General features: G+C 39.8%; 1 pseudogene; it reads left to right on the forward strand.

Annotated features, from left to right (window-relative positions):
• The window catches only part of LOC128534664 (scavenger receptor cysteine-rich type 1 protein M130-like), a 69,691-nt pseudogene that overhangs the window by 18,276 nt on the left and 31,356 nt on the right, over nt 1-20,059 (forward strand).

Consider the following 20,059-nt stretch of genomic DNA (forward strand, 5'->3'; position numbering starts at 1 on the left):
ACAGCGCAACAGGAGTCATTATTTACTATTAAAGAAAATTATGATGATCTGCCACGGCATGCGCCTGTGATGGGTGTGCGCCCAAATCTACTATCTCTACTCGCGCACTCCGTAGGCTCCCTGAATAGGCGGCAAAGGGAGGGAGCCGCCTATTCGTGTCGGCTGGCGATAATTAATGTGAATATGATATCGGGCTTGCTCCACATTATAAAAGCAAGGCGCGGTCCGAGGTCCGGGAAGTACGTGATGTGGTGGAGAATAGGAGAGTGACATGTGAGTGGTGCGATGTGACACGCCCCAGGGACTTTAAACAAGAACACTGAAATTCCGCCCATTGAAATATGAAATTTTATTTGATATATATTAACTCATGATAGGGTACTTTTACTATGCTAAATTTATGAATTACACTCAAAGTATCAAATCCAACTATGAAGTCTGATTTAATTGTTACCATTAAACATTTTATATCTACTTATGTTTATTTTTCTATTTATGTTTATGTTTTGCTGGCGAAATACATTTTAGGCAGAGACGTCTGCTCGGTCTTGTTAATTTGTTTTAAAACCCCCAATTCTGTGAATTCCCCCAGCAGCGAAACCGGTTTGATGACTTCACACCTGTCGTAAAGGTGAGATGGGGGATTACAGTAACTGTGGGTGCGCTTCACCTCGGAGCGCGCTGTCGCGTTGTATTCAATGAATAGACTAAAACAAAATCATGTTTGCTTCAGCATTGGAAACAATATTGTATTAGACTAACTTTATTAAAGATTATACACTTTGGTATTCTTTGTTCACACACGCCGGCATCTTTAAATTTGAACAGAAAATAATAGTGAGCTGGTAGGCACGTTATTTTTCTTAAACGGCTGAATGAAGTTAAATATACACAATAAATTAATAATTGTGTTTGCTTTACATTTGAGCACTCATGTGTAAATAGCTTTTTTTATTGCATATATACTACTATATACATTTGTGTCTAATACAGTTTTTTTTTTTATATTTTAAAATGTAACCTACATATCTACAGTATAAGCATATTTAACTACTTCAGAAGTGAATGAGAAATTTGGTCGGTCTGGCTATTAGATAAGCTTCTATTTGATACAATTGTATTATTTAATTAATTATCTTATTATAAACATGATTCTTATTCTCTATATTCTTGTCGAGTATAGTATATATAGTATATCCTTTATGTCTGCATGTTTCACACGCATTTATTATCCTTTTGATCAAAACGCTTCCTTTTGTTAAGGCTGTCGGTTTATACACGCCGATAAATGAATAAAACGTGCTTCCAACCAACTAACTCTGGCCTCCAAACTTAAAAGGCTACGTGTCATAGCCGATAACTGCTCCTTTGATCTGCTGGTTAAGGCAGGGCGGCGCCTGTACAAGCCAAGCTCTTCTCTAAAAAAAATAGTGTGAATGTCTGCAACAATCACTAACCATATATAAACATAATATTTTCATTATACATAATATTTTCATTATATATATATATATATATATATATATATATATATATATATATATATATATATATATACAGGCTATGCTGAAGTACCATTTAAAGCTATTTATTAATTTATCTTTTATTAGTAGCAAATGTTTAAGTAAAGGGCTCTAAAACTACGGCCACATGAATGACAATGGAATATCATAGAACGTACAAGTCGACGCCCATGCACCTATCACTAACCATTAAAATGTTGGATTAGAATTAAAATGCCACTAGAGACTTCCGGTATGAGGCGTGCGGTGTAGACGCGTTTTGCTTGCTCCCACAAATTTTCAGTTAACCCATTAAAACCTCAACACTTTACGTATTAAGTTCCCAATAACCAATATCAGGCTCTTCTAGTTCGCTCATTTTTGTGAATATGTCGAAGACGAGGGCGAAAACTGCAGAAAAGGACGGGGATTCTCCTCCATCCAGTAGCATTACCATGGCCAAGATTAGCCTGTTGCTAGACGAGCATCGAACGGCCCTTGCAACCGATTTCAAATCATCTTTTGACTCGTTGTCATCTACGCTGGTCAGCATAAAATCCTCAATTGCTGATCTTGGTCAAAAAATTACTTCGCTGGAGGATAACGCAACTGAAACTGATCAGCGTCTTCAAAAACTTGAAAGCGCAAGCTGTAGTTTGAAAGCAGAAAACGACCTTCTTAAAGCTAAACTAGCGGATCTGGAAAGTCGCAGCAGGCGCCAGAATATTAGAATAATTGGATTACCTGAGCAGATTGAAGGTCCGCGCCCAACCATATTTTTCTCCCAGCTTATTTTTGACATTTTCGGCAAGGATGTTCTTGCTTCGCCCCCCGAACTGGATCGAGCTCATCGGAGCCTTGCCCCAAAACCTGCTCCAGGAGAGAGGCCTCGACCTGTCATATTGCGATTCCACCGATTTCAAGCCAAAGATCTGGTTATTCGCGAAGCTCGCAGACGACGCGATCTGACCTATAACGGACATAAACTTCGCATCTACGACGACTACAGTCCTGAGGTGGTCAAACAGCGGCCCGAGTATAAAAGCTCCATTAACGAGCTGTACAAGGGCGGGTATAAACCAGCATTACTTTTCCCAGCTAGACTTCGCATCACACTTCCCAATGGAGAGAAGAAGTGGCTCCTCTCCCCTTTGGAAGCTGCTACATTTGTTAAGAACATGTGAGAGCCTTCACATTAACATTACTTTTTCTGTTCTTCTCCTTGGGGCTTTTCCCTTTTTTTTCTAGGTGTTTTCACTGCTTTTGCCTCACTTGATTCAGAACATGTTACAATTTTAAGTTAACAAGTTAAATTCCCTTCTCATTTTTTATTCTTTTTGAGGTTCCAGTTTCAACTTTGATGTTCACTAATGTTTACTAAGGTTTAACTTAATTATCTAAATTTTTTAAAAATATGGGTATAGAGCATTTAAAGTTAGGAAGTAGTAAGTTTTGCTGACGGTTGTGTCAGTGGATCTCTTTTTGTTCCTGTTGTTGGATACTGTTTTGTCAGTGGTTTGGAAACTTGGGGTTGGGGAAGGGTTTGGGGTGGGGGGTAGATTATTTTTGTTGGTTGTTTAGGTACTTTGTGTTATGTTTGTCAACTCTTGTTTGTGTGCTTCATTTGGATTTAATTATGTCTAACCTAGCCATGTATCCTTCCTTTGTGTTTCTTGCAACACCAGTCTTTAGATCTAGGGTATCTCTCGGAGAGATCGAGTTGGGTGGGCATATTTTCTGCCTGAGCAGCATTATACTATCTTTGCCCCCCATACCTATATGGCTCCAGGTGGTGCTTTAAGATGTGTTAGCTGGAATGTTAAGGGGCTTAATTCTCCAGTGAAACGTCATAAAATCATATCTCACCTGAGACACCTGAACGCTAAACTTGCTTTTCTACAGGAAACCCACCTTAAGGTTTCAGATCATCTTAAACTTCGCACTGGATGGGTGAGTCAGCTGTATCATTCTTCTTTCACAAGTAAGGCTCGAGGTGTGGCAATACTTGTCCATAAATCAGTTCCACTCTCTGTTTCCAAGGTTATATCCGACCCGAATGGACGGTTTATAATTGTTGTAGGTAAAATAGATGGCTTCTCTTTGTCTTTGGCAAACGTATATGGCCCTAACTGGGACAATGAATGCTTTTTCAAAAAATTTTTTTTTGCTCTTTCCAATCTGAACTCCAGTCAACTTATTCTTGGGGGAGACTTTAACTGTTGCCTTGATCCTACTCTTGACCGCACATCTAGTAAAAATGTTGCATCAAAATCTGCTAAAATTATTCAAACGTTCATGGAGCAGTATGTAGTTTCTGATGTCTGGCGTTATTTTAACCCTAATGCCAGGCAGTACTCTTTTTTTCTCTCAGGTTCATCACACCTTTTCTAGAATAGATTACTTTCTCATTGATGATAAATTACTCTCCGCAGTCAGTTCATGCTTTTATAATCCCATTGTAATTTCTGACCATGCTACAGTCATAATGGACATTTCACTCCCAGGCAAACCTTTGTCACGCTCCCCTTGGCACTTTTATCCCTTACTTCTCACTGAACCTGACTTTATCAAAGCTATCAATGATAGTGTAGATCTCTTCATTGATACAAATGTTAACTCTGATACATCTGCATCAACAATTTGGGAATCATGTAAAGCCTTTTTACGTGGGAGGATAATATCTTATTCTGCTTTTCAAACTAAGCTTACAGCAGAAAAACATGCTTCTCTCACTAAGACTATATCAGAGCTACAAACTAGGTATGCACACTCACCGGACCCCGATCTACTTAAAGACCTGCTCATTAAAAGGGCGGAGTTTGATGTTATGTCCTCTGGGGAGGCTGTAGAATTGATTCAAAAAACACATCATAATTTTTATGAATTTGGAGACAAGCCCAGTAAACTGCTTGCTCATCAAATTCGTCAATCAGCTTCATCACAAAATATTACGCAAATTAAAACTAATACTGGTATTACATTAAATCCTCAAGCCATTAATAACCAATTTAGGGACTTCTACACTTTACTTTATACCTCCGAGTGCCTATTTGATGAGAGTCAGCTGAACAATTTCTTTAGACCTTTGGACATTCCTGTTATTGATCCGGTAATGTCAGCTAGACTAGATGAACCATTGACAGTCGAGGAGCTTAAAGGCGCTCTAATGGCAATGCAAAATGGAAAGTGCCCCGGACCTGATGGCTTTCCTGCGGAATTTTATAAGACATTCGCGGACAAACTTTCCCCTTTATTGTTAAGGATGTTTAATGAATCGTTACAGGTTGGCATTTTGCCCACCACACTGCGTCAAGCCACCATCTCCGTCTTACTTAAAAAAGATAAAGACCCCCTTCTTTGTAGTAGCTTTCGTCCTATCTTTTTGCTTTGTGCTGATGTAAAGTTATTAGCAAAGATACTAGCAAGACGATTAGAGGCTATTTTGCCGTCAATCATCTCCCCAGATCAAAACGGTTTTGTTAAAAACAGGCACTCTTTTCATAACGTCAGACGGCTACTAAATATTCTTTATTCGCCTTCATCTTTAGACATACCCGAATGTATTATTTCAATGGATGCAGAGAAGGCATTTGACCGTGTGGAGTGGTCATATCTGTTTTTTACTCTTAAAAAGTTTGGCTTCGGTGATGTATTTATTTCTTGGATAAAGCTCTTATATTCATCCCCCCTGGCCCGGGTTCGTACAAACAATAATTTCTCTGACTATTTCCTTCTGAAGCGTGGAACCAGGCAGGGTTGCCCGCTTTCTCCCTTGCTGTTTGCCATCGCCATTGAGCCTTTAGCAGTTGCCCTTAGAACCAGTCAGATTCAGGGTGTTTTCAAAGGAGGTACTGAGCATAAATTGTCTTTATATGCAGATGATCTTTTACTGTTTATCTCAGACCCGGATCGATCCATTCCTTCACTTCTGGACTTGCTGAAGAACTTTGGCCAATTTTCTGGTTACAAATTGAATTTGCACAAAAGTGAACTTATGCCCCTTAATGACGTAGCTTTGTCTTATACCTTCTCTTTATTACCATTTAAGGTCTCCCTGGAAAAATTCAAATATCTAGGTGTCTGGGTCACTAGAAAATATTCGGATCTGTTTAAAGCTAACTTCTCCCCACTTCAGGCCAAACTGACTTATGACACCCAACGTTGGTCTCTTTGACCTTTATCTTTAGCCGGCCGCATAAACTGTATCAAAATGAATGTGCTCCCTAAATTTTTATACTTTTTTCAATGTCTGCCTGTTTATATATCAAAACATTTTTTCCATTCACTCGACTCTTGCATCTCTCACTTTATATGGAATAAAAAGGTCCCCCGAATCCGGAAAGATATCCTTCAAAAAACTAAAGATATGGGCGGTTTAGCATTACCTAACTTTCTATTTTACTACTGGGCTGCAAACATTCGTTCCATTTTGTACTGGTGGTGTTTTAGCAATAAACCACCACCGTGGCTGCAAATTGAAGCTGCCTCTTGTGCTCCCTCATCTCTTACTTCTCTGCTGTGCCTTCCGTTGTCACTACATGCTCCATCATATTCCACAAATACTATAGTTAAAGCCAGTCTTAAGATCTGGACCCAATTTAGGCGACACTTTGGACTCCAGGCCATACCTTTGTCATCTTCCCTACACTTAAATCCTTTATTCCCTCCCTCTCTTACAGATAAAACCTTTGGGATTTGGAAAGATTACGGGATTGTTTCAGTAGAGAATCTGTACATTAATGGTATCTTTGCTTCTTTTGACCAATTAAAAGATGCTTTTCATCTACCGAACACTCACTTTTTCAGATACTTACAGGCCCGGGATTTTACTCGAACTAACTTTTCCACATTCCCTGCTATTCCTTCTTCTAACCCACTTGATTCTGTTCTTAAGTTGGATCCTAACATTAAAGGTGCGATCTCAAAATTATATTCTATTGCCCTCTCAATTAATTCTTCTGCTTCAGATGGTCTGCGTTATGTTTGGTCCATAGACCTTGGTATTGATATTAGTCCTTCGGTTTGGCAGCTAGTCTTGAAAAGAATACATACCTCTTCTATCTGTGCGCGTCATGGAGTTCTGCAGTGTAAAGTGGTGCACAGAGTCCACTGGTCCAAAAGTAAACTGGCTCGTATATATCCTGGCACTGTCTCTAACTGTGATAAATGTCATTGTGATCCTGCTGATCTCATCCATATGTTTTGGTCATGCCCGGTTATATTCTCATTTTGGACATCTGTCTTTGACTCTCTGTCAGCCATTACCTCAGTTAAGATCCTCCCGGAACCTTTGATTGGCCTGTTTGGGGTTTTACCCAGTGGATACTCCATGCCCTCTTACTTTGTTGAACTTGTTGCATTTATTACCCTTCTGCATTATTTTAATGCACTGGAAGGGCTCTAACCCCCCTACTCGATCTCTCTGGATAAAAGATGCTCTTACTTTTATGAAGTTGGAGAAGATTAAACATTCACTACGTGGTACTCAGGTTAAATTTTCTAAAATTTGGCAACCTGTTCTTAATTATGTTAAATCTCTTCGGTTCACCGATTCTGCAGTAGTTTAGGAAGACTTTGGCATGTATGTCTGTGCTCCCCCCCCCCCTTCATTTATTTTTTTTTATTATTATTTATTTATTTTTTTCCTCTTTTTTTCCCTTTGTACTCTGTTTTACTTGTCCTTATAATGCTACTCATTCCAATATTATTGTTCCTGTAATTCTCTCCATAACTTTTTTTTGTAGTGTATCTTTCTACTGTCTTGTGTGATTGTGTTTTTTGTATGTTTCGATTGTTTTTTTTTTTTGTTTTTTTTTGTGTTGTGTATTTGTTATAAATAAATCATACATAAAAAGAATTAAAATGCCACTAATATATATTCGTGTTTAATAGTTAGTAAGTGGTAAATTGCTCGCCTTTTATCCGGGGAGCGCTGGTTTGAACCCCGGGTGATGCTGTTTTTCTTTCACAGCCGGAGGCACAGAGAGAGCTGATTGGCCGAGCTATCTCAGGGGGGAGGGATGAGAGGAACTTGCGCTCCCACATTAATCACGGCTCTACAGCCAATCAGGGGCGTCTGTGAGCTCGCGCACACGGAAGGAGCAGCTAGCGCTTTCCTCTGAGTGTGTTACTCCGGCCCTAACGTGATAGTCTTCGCCCTCCCGGCTAAATGGTAGTAGTAGCCTTAATGTGGGAGCCCTCTAGTGACAGGGAAAAATTGGCCACAACTAAAAATTAGGGGAGAAAAAAAAAAAAAAAAAATAATCAGATAATTGTTAAATTGTTAAATCATCGTGTTCACCCATAAACACCAAAACAAAAGGTCTAGGGACTGTTATGCTCTGAAATGCCCCTCTGCCATGGATTTCCCCCTCCCAACATAATCCCTGTCAAATATTGTATTAGAACATAAATTCATAGGTTAGTGGTTTACAAATTACATTAGACAATAAAATAAGCAATATGATAATAAATATGTTGTATATGAAAAAATAGGACATGTATACTTTTATATTGTTTATTTTATAATAAAATTAGTTTCATCAAATTTTTCATCATAAACAATATTTATTTTTGTTATATATAAATGTTTATTGGCATATTCATGACAAAGCCCTGAAAAATAAATGTGCCACAAAACATGTGAAGGCTGTAGGCTGAATAAGTGAAGTCAGTCTTATTATTTAACAGCCACAAACCATGCCATTACATTATCAAGTTATGCTTCAGTACTAAATGCATGTTTGCAATTGAGATTTTTTTTAAGCTATGAAACACATTAGCACTTACCTCACTATAATTTAATATAATTATAAGCAAAAAGTGTAGAACAAAGAATTCACATTTATTACATTTTCACCCAGAGCGGGATTTGAACCAGAGTCTGGACTATTTTATACTATTATTTAAGCAATGCCACACCACGTGGAAAGCCGCAAAATGCTTCAATTTCATTGGCTGTCACTGAGTGCGCCGGGAATCGAACCCGGGCCTTCCGCATGGCAGGCAAATCATCTACCACTGAGCCACCAGTGTATATTTAAAGTGCATAAACACAATAAAACAATAATTTTTTAGGCAACATATACATCTTTGTAGTCTTTTTGCACATGCGCAGGTGCGTTACAATAATAATAAGAATAATAACAATAATAAGAGCACTACTACTTATAATAATAATAATTCTGAATGGAGAAAGCGCAGACAAAGAAGTATCATCATTGAAGGAGAGAAGAAAATGAAGAATAAATACATATCAGTTTGAGCTTGACACGTTTATGAGCTCTGTCGCTTGCTGTCAGTGGGCGCCTAAGAGACACAACACATTTTCCTGCCCCCTACAGGTACTAAATGCATGTTTGCAATTGAGAATTTTTTTTCTTAAGCTATGAAACACATTAGCACTCACCACACAGTTGCTATAATTTAATGATTATCATGCAAAAAGTGTAAAACAAAGGATTCACATTTATTACATTTTCACCCAGAGCGGGATTCGAACCAGGGTCTGGATGGTTTTATACTATTATTTAAGCAACGCCACACCACATGGAAAGCGGCAAAAATGCTTCAATTTCATTGGCTGTCACTGAGGGTCAGCTATTCACGACTGGCCCCCCGCGGAACACAGAATCCCCGGGCTTTGACTGCGCTTTCTCCATTCGTTATTACAGGGGCGGACTGGGACCAAAAAGTGGCCCTGGACTTCCACTACAAGGGTGACAAATATGCAAAGAAAAAATAAATCAGGAAGGGGCAAATACTTTTTTTATGGCACTGCACATGTAGTCAGATTGTTCCACTGGGATTAAACTGTGCCAGGTGGAGTTAAAGCACTTTCAAAATCATACTAACTACACTGATATGAATATCTTTGAATGATGAATGCTTTTTACCACCCTTGTGACTCAATAAGAGACAATGCAAAGAATATTTTCTGACAGCATGTAAATGATACATTTTGGCAGTATTGTCTTGCATCTTTTGAAATACATAAATAAATTAAAAAATCACAATACTGACAAAATGTTTAATTTTGCTGTCAAACTGTTTGTAAGCCTCCTGGCTCTCTGTATGACTGGTGCTACTGGACATTGAAAATATTGTATTTTTATATGTTGTTTGACTTATTATTCTTTTCTTTGTTTTACAAATATGACCCAATATATGTTCGGTAAAACTTTGTTTTATGTTTTTGTATTGTGTTATATTTTTATACTAGTAAGTAGTTAAAAAAAATTATCTCCACTTTAATGATCCAGTGTATTATGATGTGGGATGTGGTGCGCTGCTGGATCCAGCCTCACTGTCCCTGACCTGTTATAGGCAGAATCTGTTCATTTGAAGCATTTCACAGCATTTACCTCTAAAGCTTTTTTCTTATTTTCGTGTAACCTTTTCTTCTTCCTCCTTTTTATTCATGGAAATTAATATTAATTTGCTTAAAAAATTCGCTGCATCAAGAAAGGATCAATATTTAAAAATTTTAAGATGCCCACGTGTGTGAACAAAGAATACAAAAGTGTATAATCTTTAATAAAGTTAGTCTAATACAATATTGTTTCTAATGCTGAAGCAAACATGATTTTGTTTTAGTCTATTCTTTGAATACAACGCGACAGCGCACTCCGAGGTGAAGCGCACCCACAGTTACTGTAATCCCCCATCTCACCTTTACAACAGGTGTGAAGTCATCAAACCGGTTTTCCCTGCTGGGGGAATTTGCCTAAAATGTATTTCGCCAGCAAAACATAAATAGAAAAATAAACACGTAGATATAAAATGTTTAATGGTAACAATTAAATCTGACTTCATAGTTAGCATAGTAAAAGTACCCTATCATAAGTTAATATATACCCATACACCTATATCAAATAGAATTTCATATTATTCACACACACATTGATTTATACACATCGCGCAGGGGGGTTAGAAGTGGCGCTGACGGGTGGGGGGGGGGGGGTCTCGCCCGGGGAGCAATTCAGTGTAGAACCGCCACTGCCTAGTACTTCTCCACCACATAACGTAATTCCCGGACCTCCGACTAAACTCTGCGCCTTGCTTTTATAATGCGGAGCAAGCCCGAGATTATATTAACGTTAATTATCGCCAGCCGAAACGAATAAGCGGCTCCGTCCCTTTGCCGCCTATTCAGGGAACCTACGGAGTGAGGGAGTATCGATAGTAGATTTGGGCGCACACCCATCACAGCGCACGCCGTGACAGATCATCATAAGTTTCTTTAATAGTAAATAATGACCCCCGTTGCGCTGTACCACCGCTGGCAAAACCCTTATAAAATAGAAGTTAAACGAATTTACAAAACTTTATGCGTGGTTAAGCGCTGATTCTACGTACAATAGGAAAGCAAAGAGGAGCAGTGGCAGACTTGCCATCTGGAGCACCGGGAGTTTTCCCGGTGGGCTGCTGGCCAATGTGGGCCAGCCCAGTCAGTACGCAAATATATGTATATTAATTTTTTTATGTATATTTTTAAAAAATGACGGAAACCATAATACCATGCATCTCCTTTCTACGCATAAGGATACGCAAGTGCGCCGCCGACAAAGAGCGCGTGTTTATGTTACCGCGGATCCCAGTGGAACAATCTGACTACATGTGCAGTGCCATGAAAAAGTATTTGCCCCTTCCTAATTTTTTCCTTTGCATATTTGTCACATTTGTATAGGTGGAATTAATAGTTTGTAAAAAGGAAAATATCGATTTCTTCCATTCCAAGGATTAAAAACGGTAACAATGTCAACTTTAGAATCTAGAATCCAGAAGATAAAATTTACACAAATTTAAAAAGAGGCCTTAATCACTGAAAGTCTTCAGAAGAGCCTCAGATTCAAGAGGTTGAGTGTGGAGAGGTGCATTACAGTTCCTCTGAATGTATAGGTGAGAACAGCTGATTCACACTTGGGGAGAGTGAATAATTTGCATTTGAATGTTGTCTGGCATTGTAAAGCGCAGTGGCACTAAGAGAACAACAATTTAGGATTAATAGGAATAGGAGGCACTAAAGAGGAGGATTTTTATTTAGACTATAAAAAAAATTAACCTGCGTCTATTTTTAGGCGTGCCAGCTGCCACTTTTTAGTTAGAAGTTTTCAGTACAAATCTTATAATGCCCACATGACATTAAACATCCCCCTTGTTAATATTTTAACCATTACCATCCGTGCCTAATTCCGCAGCCCCGCTGCTTCGCATATCTGAAGGGGGGGCCGCCTAACTAGTGAGCGAGGTGCGATATTGATTTGGGAGCACGCCGTGACAGGCTGAAAAAAAACTATTGTCCTCAAAAATGTAACAGATGAGGACTCTGATTAATGTGCAAAACTATATAAGACTACATAGCCTTTATAAAACTTTTATTTAGGCGAACTCACAATAACGAAAAAACGTTGTGATTTTGTAAATGTTTGAAAGCAAATACGGTGCACTGTTCTCTATTGTTTTGGGTGCGCGTCGAAAAATAAACGCAAACGTTTTTTTTAAAATGGTCAGAGCTGTATACACACGCATTTTTGAGGGGTTTAAAACGAATTAATAAGTCCGAGCAGACCTACATGAAAGGTGAGAAGTGAGTAACTGAGCGCGCTGTCGCGTTGTATATACTGTACAACACGCGTTTATCAACCTTTTGATAAAAACGCTGTCTTTTGTAAAGTGAAAGTGCTTTACAAAAGACGAACAGCTTTATTTCATTCATGAAATCACAATCACATCACATTCTAGCTTTTATTTCCAGCCGTGGTTAAATAATGGATGAAATAATTATTAAATGCTGGAGGTAGCCATGTAATGAGTCGTCTTCTGGCAGGGAGGTTCCTGCTGCGTCTCGATAGGTCCGTGCATCTGTCATGATATCCTGAGCTTGGAGACAGACGCAGATGCAGGAAGTGATTTCAACGAGTCTTTATTTAAGTTTAATCGTTTAAACCAGACAAAAATAAGGCATTCTTCAGACTGTGTCTGCAGGTGGTCGGTGTTACAGAAAACAAAAGCGAGTTTAAAGAAAATCAAAAACAGCGTTGTCGAATTACAGAAGATCTGAGTACCCCTCAGCTGTGAACTCCAACCCTTTCAGATGGAATACTAATCTGACCTCGCCCCTGCAGACCACGTTTAATCCTGAGAGAAACAAGAGACAGTGGGGGTTAGAACACCTTCCATACCAACGAAAATCACAGTGCACGGACAGACAGCTACTGGTTTGGCTGCTTTAAATAGACACACAGGGGAAAGACACAGGTGAATTTGATTTAGTGTTTTCGTGAGACATACAGTATAACAACGTAGACACACTTGGGGGAGACCAAGCGGTGGCTCAGTAATCCGGAGAACCAGATCATATTCCCCGGGACCGTGGTGGTACAGGTGTCACAATGATATTAGAATTATACAATATCAGAATGCCTATGGATGGTATAAGTCATCTTCACTGACTTTTGTTAAAGTTTAGATTGGTTTGAAATTTAGCTCAACTAACTCAAGATGTCTGATGCTTAAAAAGTCACAAAGAAAAAAACTATTTTAGAATGTAAATGAAATTTAGAATGCTTTCTTTTAAAAAATAGAAATGAGTAATAAAAGTAAATAACAGATATCAGGATAGGTAATGAATGGTATGTGAATTATATGGTATTACTTTCTACCCCTGTAGGTTTTCCAACCTCAAATGCATAGACAACAAATAGACTAACAGAAAGTCAGGGTTTAATGGAAAAAGCAGTTAATTTGTGGGTCATCATGTGCCCCATGACGGCTGGTCCACCCTTGTCTTGCATGCATTTCCTGCTTGTTTTGTCACAGTGCGCTGTGGAAATTCAGTGTGAAAAACAATGACCACATTGATTCTGATTGAAGTTTTACAGCATGAATGAGCGATGAGATTCATAATGTTTTCATGTGAATTATACAGTTGTTGATGAAGCCAAAATGTGAGACCATGATGAGTTCAACTGCTGGCTGTTTAGTTTTTACACAACTAGATTTAAGTTCAGGAAGTTATTTAGTGATAAATTCAATAAAATTTTTATTGGTTTTGTGTGGCACCATTTTACTAATAAAGAAAAAAAACAGCTTAACTAAAATCTTGATACAGATTTAGATCTTTATTGAGCAAACCAGATCTAACAGAAGGAGAAAACTCCCTGAGATTAGAGTAAATAGAAAATCTTGAGAGGAATCAGACTAAAAAAAAAAAAGAACATTTTTCTGGGTTACATCTGCTCTTTTTTATTTTTAATAACATTATACAGGTTTAGATGAGTGAAGGTTAACCGTACAGAATATTGGAAAAAGGTGTATAGTATGAGTCCTGAGATAAGCGCAAATTGTCTTTTTGATTACAGCAGCAATTCTTAGCATTCAGGTAAGATGATTTACCTAAAAAATGGTCTGATTTAGGCAGATTTGAATTTTTTGAGTTTTTCAGGTATCTTTGTTGAAGGGTTCCAAATGGAAGCAGATTATACGGCTGTTTCACTCCTAAATTCAGTTGCTTATCTGCATTTTATTTGGTCTGTGATAGAAACATAATACATCAACATCCCCTGCTGAATGTCCAGTATCTCTCTGTCTTTTCATTTAAAATAATAATGTGGATCTTACTCTTATAATTTTGGATTCATACACATTTAATACAAACTTTCATAATTCTTTTAATTGTGTAAAACTGCTTTGCGACAATGAAATTCAAATTCAAATTCAAATTTTATTTGTCACATACACAGTCATACACAGTACGAAATGTAGTGAAATGCTTACACGACCGCCAGTGACCTTAAAAAGAGAATTAAAACTTAAGTAATAAATATCAATAGAAGAAATATGATAAAAAATTTAAATAAAAATTTAACTAGAAAAAATAGAACCTGAAAATAGAAATATATTGTATACATAGAACTTTAATTTTGTGCAAGTATGCATAGGAAAAGTGACTGTGCAATGGTTATTAAAGTGTCTTTGTGCAATGGTCCAGAATGTAAACGTGAACATGTAGTGTAGATGTGATGTGCGTGGAGTTGTCCATAGTGTCCATGGATGTATAAAGATTGATTGATTGATTTTGAGAATTGTGAAAATATTGTGTTAGTTTTGCCTAGTGGTGTGGTTGAGAGACCTTATCGCCTGCGGGAAGAAGCTCCTCCTCAGTTTCTCTGTGTTGGCCCTCAGGGAGCGGAATCGCTTCCCAGACCGCAACAGAGTAAACAGTCCATTGTTGGGATGGCTGAGGTCCTTCACGACCTTCCTGGCCTTGGTCCAGCACCGCTTGGTGTAGATTGAGTGCAGGTCAGGGAGCTCGATGCGGATGATGCGCTCAGCTGATCGCACCACCCTCTGTAGAGCTCGTCTGTCCTGCATGGTGCTGTTCCCGAACCAGGTCGTGATGTTTCCCGTCAGGATGCTCTCTATGGTGCAGGAGTAGAAATTCCTGAGCACCTTGGAGGGCAGTCTAAAGTTTCTCAAGCGTCTGAGGTGGTACAGACGCTGCCGGGCCTTTTTTACCACGGTGTTGATGTGACAGGACCATGTCAGGTCCTGCGTGATGTGAACACCGAGGTATCTGAAGCTATCCACTCTCTCCACTGGGCTCCTGCTGATGATGGGGGTCTGGTAGTTCCTCTCCTGCTTTGTACTAAAGTCCACTATCAGCTCCTTTGTCTTGCTGACGTTCAGGAGGAGATTGTTTCTCTGGCACCAGTTCTCCAGATTTCCAACCTCCTCCAGGTAGGCCGTCTCATCGTTGTTGGTGATCAGGCCCACCACGACAGTGTCGTCAGCAAACTTGATGATGGTGGTGGAGTTGGTAGTGGCCACGCAGTCAGAGGTGTACAGAGAGTACAGCAGGGGGCTCAGAACACAACCCTGCGGGGCTCCAGTACTGAGAGTGATGGAGGCTGAGACATGGCCGCCCATCCTTACTGCCTGTGGTCTGCCAGTCAGAAAATTGGAGATCCACTGACACATGGATGAGCTAAGTCCCAGGTGCTCCAGCTTGGTGGTGAGTGTGGAGGGAATTATGGTATTAAATGCAGAGCTGTAGTCGATGAAGAGCATTTTCACATAATTCCCCCTCCGAGTGTCCAGGTGAGTGAGAGATGTGTGGAGGAGATGTGAGATTGCATCGTCCGTGGAACGGTTTGGACGGTATGCAAACTGTAGTGGGTCGAGTGTGTCTGGTAGTGAAGAGATGATGAAGTCTCTGACCAGGCGTTCAAAGCACTTCATCACTACTGAAGTGAGGGCTACAGGGCGATAATCATTGAGGGAAGCAGGATGAGGTTTCTTTGGGACTGGAACAATAATGGACTCTTTGAAGCATGTGGGGATCACCGACTGAGATAAAGAGATGTTGAATATCTCAGTGAACACAGGTGCTAGCTGGTCTGCGCAGGCTCTGAGAATACGACCTGAGATGCCGTCTGGTCCTGCTGCTTTCCTGGTGTTCACTCTCTTGAAGGCTCTCCTCACGTCATGCTCGGTGATGATGAACGCGCTTCCGGTGCTGGCAGTGACTTCCTGTCTGCAGCCGTTAGCGCCGCTAGCATTAGCATCGCTAGCGTCTTTAGCTGCAGCCTCGAAGCGAGCATAGAAAGTGTTCAGCTCGTCTGCCAGAGTCACGTCTGCGTTTATCATACCGGATGTTGGTGCTTTATAATCCGTTATTGTTCTTAATCCCTGCCACAGGCTCCTAGAGTCACTCTGTTGGAGTTGTGACTCTAGTTTCCTCCCGTAGCGCTGCTTCGCCTCTTTCACCGCCTTCCGGACGCTGTATGACGCAGCCTTGTACGGTTCCATGTCCCCCGACGCAAGTCCCGTGTTGTAGGCAGCAGTGCGAGATTTCAGAGCGTTGCGGATGGTTTTATCCACCCACGGCTTCTGATTGGGAAACGTTTTAATAGTCTTTTTCTCCACGGTATCATCCGCTAGTTTTCCGATGAATCCCACAACCGCTTCCGTAAACACGCTGACGTCACCATCGGAGCTGTTTCTGAACATGTCCCAGTCTGCGTCATCGAGTGCGTCCTGTAACGCGGCCACCGATTGGTCCGTCCAGCGCGCGACCTCCCTCTGAACCGGAACTTCCTGTTTCAGCCTTTGTTTGTATTTTGGCATGAGGAAGATGGCGGCGTGGTCGGATTTACCCAACGGAGGGCGAGATTGTGCCTTGTAGCCGTCCTTGACTGTGGTGTAGCAATGATCCAGTGTCCTTTCGCCCCTGGTGGGGCAGGTGATATGCTGATAAAAGTTTGGCGCTGCACGTTTGAGGTTGGCACTGTTAAAGTCCCCCGCCACAATAAGCGCAGCGTCCCGGTGTTGTGTTTGTTGCTGTGTGAGTGCCTCATGCAGCTCGCATAAGGCAGTGTCCGTGTCCGCTTGTGGTGGAATATAAACGGCGCTGATTATGACCGATGTAAACTCCCGAGGAAGGTAAAAAGGACGACACATGATGGACAGTAGCTCCAGATTTGGTGTGCAGGAGCGTGTGAGAGGAATAACGCTCGCGCTGTTGCACCAGCTGCTGTTCACCATTAAACACACGCCGCCTCCCCTTGACTTCCCCGAGTCCCGCGTCCTGTCCATGCGGTGAACCGAGAAGAACTCGGCCGGCTGGATGGCGTGGTCCGGCACCGCTGGGTTCAGCCATGTCTCGGTGAAGCAGAGAAGATTGCAGTCCCGAATCAACAATAATGATTGTTAAAAGCGCGATACAAATGAAATTAAATTGAAAAAAAAAAAAGGTCCATGAAATCATCCCATAACTTCATACTCTAGTACACCTATCCTGAATGGCAACTACACTAATTCTCTCCATCTGTTCTGTACTTTTCCACCCATCCCGAGGCATCATTGTACCAGCTTCAGTAGACGAAGGCCAACCCTGCGAGGTTACTGAGGCATCCAGAGAAGGACCAGCTCCAGCTGGATTCTGCCTTATTATGGTTGGAGCTACACATCCTGCTCCTGTGCTCCCAGTGATCCAGACACCATCTGCCCTCTGCACCTACTGACTCATCCCTATGCTGAACTGGACTTCATGTTAATTTAAAGAATTTCTGTTATATTGTACTTTCAGCTGCATAACACACATGGTGTTATATCATCTCTATCTGTTATCACCCAAATGAGGATGGGTTCCCTGTTGAGTCTGGTTCCTCTCAAGGTTTCTTCCTATTGCCATCTCAGGGAGTTTTTCCTTGCCACTGTCGTCGTCACCCTTGGCTTGCTCATCAGAGATATTTCATTCATTCATCTCGTTATTATCTAGACACATTTTTTTCTCACACATACACAATTTATTTTATTATTTTTTCTCTTTTTTTCTTTCTTTTTTTATTGTTATTTTTAAATGAATTTAATTTATTTTTGCGAAGCTGCTTTGAGACAATGACCACTGTTAAAAGTTAAACTGTTACTTCACTGTTAATTGAATTGAATTAAATTGAATTAAAATAAATACTGAGTTTAACAGACTGCACTGCCAGGGTCTGGTGTAAAATCAGCTTTAGAGGAACTCCAAACTTCACAAACATAATAATAATAATAATAATAATAATAATTATTATTATTATTATTATTATTATTATTATTATATTCCCCACATGGTGATTCAACCCCAAGTTAAAAACTCCTGCCTTTAACATTTACACTTTGCTTTAATTTTATTCAGATAGAAAGAACAGAGACTCTGATTATTACAGTCAGATCAGTGTTTCATTCAGACTGTAGGACTGTTTCGTTTACAGTGAAGATCACTGAATTAACACAATGTGAATATTCACTAAACAGAAAATGAATGGTGTTTATGTCCATACACTCAGTATGAGCGTGTTACAATAGATCACATTACATTCCACCAACTTGGTGTTTTATTTTTTCAGATCTGCACAGGATTAACTGTCAAAGGATGATATAAATCATTAAGTGTAAAATAACAGGAAGTGTTAAATCAAGTGCTATTCTATACACAGAATACAGAAGACATTTTGTTAAATTCAACCTGTGATTAATGTAATAATTACAACTTGGGCTATTTATGCAGCAAAATTTTTGGCCTTGTAGTCCATGTCCAAGAAAACTTTTCCAACCTTATAGTGGGAAGAGTCATAAACTACATGCAGGTGTTCATTATTAATATAAATAACTGATGTAAGCAGCTGCACAACCCGACTCTGAACATGAGGAACTTTCCTCCATTAGATATTAATGTCACTGCTGTGTCTCTCACACACTGTGTCTGTATCCTTAATGTTAATTATGACTTCACCATTTAAAATATCTGTATTTTAATGTAGAGAGTGATCCAGGAAATTATGAAAACACCATTGCAGCTGACCAGAAGACAGTTATACAGACAGGTATGATGATAATGTTACAGTTTATTAACTTCAATCATGAAGACAGTTATAAACAACATCAAGGTGGATTCACTTTTATTCATTTCATTTTGACAGAGAACATTCTGAGTCCTGTAATGCTGCTGTTAGCATTAGCACACAAATATTATATAAAGAATGAAAGAAATGAAAGAAATAAATTGATGATTTCTGGTGGTTTTCATATCAATATATGTTTTGGGGTAAATGTACATTTATTTTAACTGATGTTCTCTAATTTGCATATATTCTTTCCAAATCTCTCTCTCTCTCTCTCTCTCTCTCTCTCTCTCTCCCTCTCAGATGGTGTGAGGTTGGTGAATGGTGGAAGTCGCTGTGCTGGGAGAGTGGAGGTTCTTCATGATGGACAGTGGGGAACAGTGTGTGGTTCTGCCTGGGATATGAAAGATGCTGCAGTGGTGTGTGGACAGCTGCACTGTGGAGAGCCTGTAGATTTGCAGTACTGGGCTGACTTCGGACAAGGTTCAGGAGAAATCTGGATATATGATTTGTACTGTAGAGGATCAGAGCTGAGACTGAACAGTTGCAGTTCACAAGGGGGACATTTCTGTTCTCATGTTCTTGATGCTGGAGTCACATGTTCAGGTAAACTTCTCTATTTAAAACTAAATACAGCTAGGTAAAATATATGCATGTTTAGTGTATGTCATATTATTATGAATTAAGAATTTCAGTAAAAGAAAAAATAATATATATATATTTCTTTTTTTGTAAATTCCATTTTCTTCACAATTTGCACAATATTTACACAATTAAATGAAACACAGGTCACAGAATGTCGAGACTCAGTGCTGGTCCTCACCGGTGCTCTGGGAGAGTGGAGGTGTATCAGGGAGGTTCCTGGTCCACAGTGTGTGATGCGGACTTTAACAAGCAGGATGCGGAGGTTGTGTGTCGAGAGCTGGGCTGTGGGATTCCTGTGAAGGTGCTGGGATCAGCTGCTTTTGGCCAAGGGGAGGGTCAGGTGTGGACAGAGGAGCTTCAGTGTAGAGAAAATGAATCTGACATTACCTTCTGTTCAACATTATCTTCACTCAAACAATCACACTGCTCCCATGACAACGATGTGGGATTAATATGTTCTGGTTAAGTATCATGATTTAACTTTTGTTTAAATAGAGAGCACATACCTGTCAATCAAACTTT

Source organism: Clarias gariepinus, chromosome 12 (assembly GCF_024256425.1).
Source record: "Clarias gariepinus isolate MV-2021 ecotype Netherlands chromosome 12, CGAR_prim_01v2, whole genome shotgun sequence".
Lineage (NCBI taxonomy): Eukaryota > Metazoa > Chordata > Actinopteri > Siluriformes > Clariidae > Clarias > Clarias gariepinus.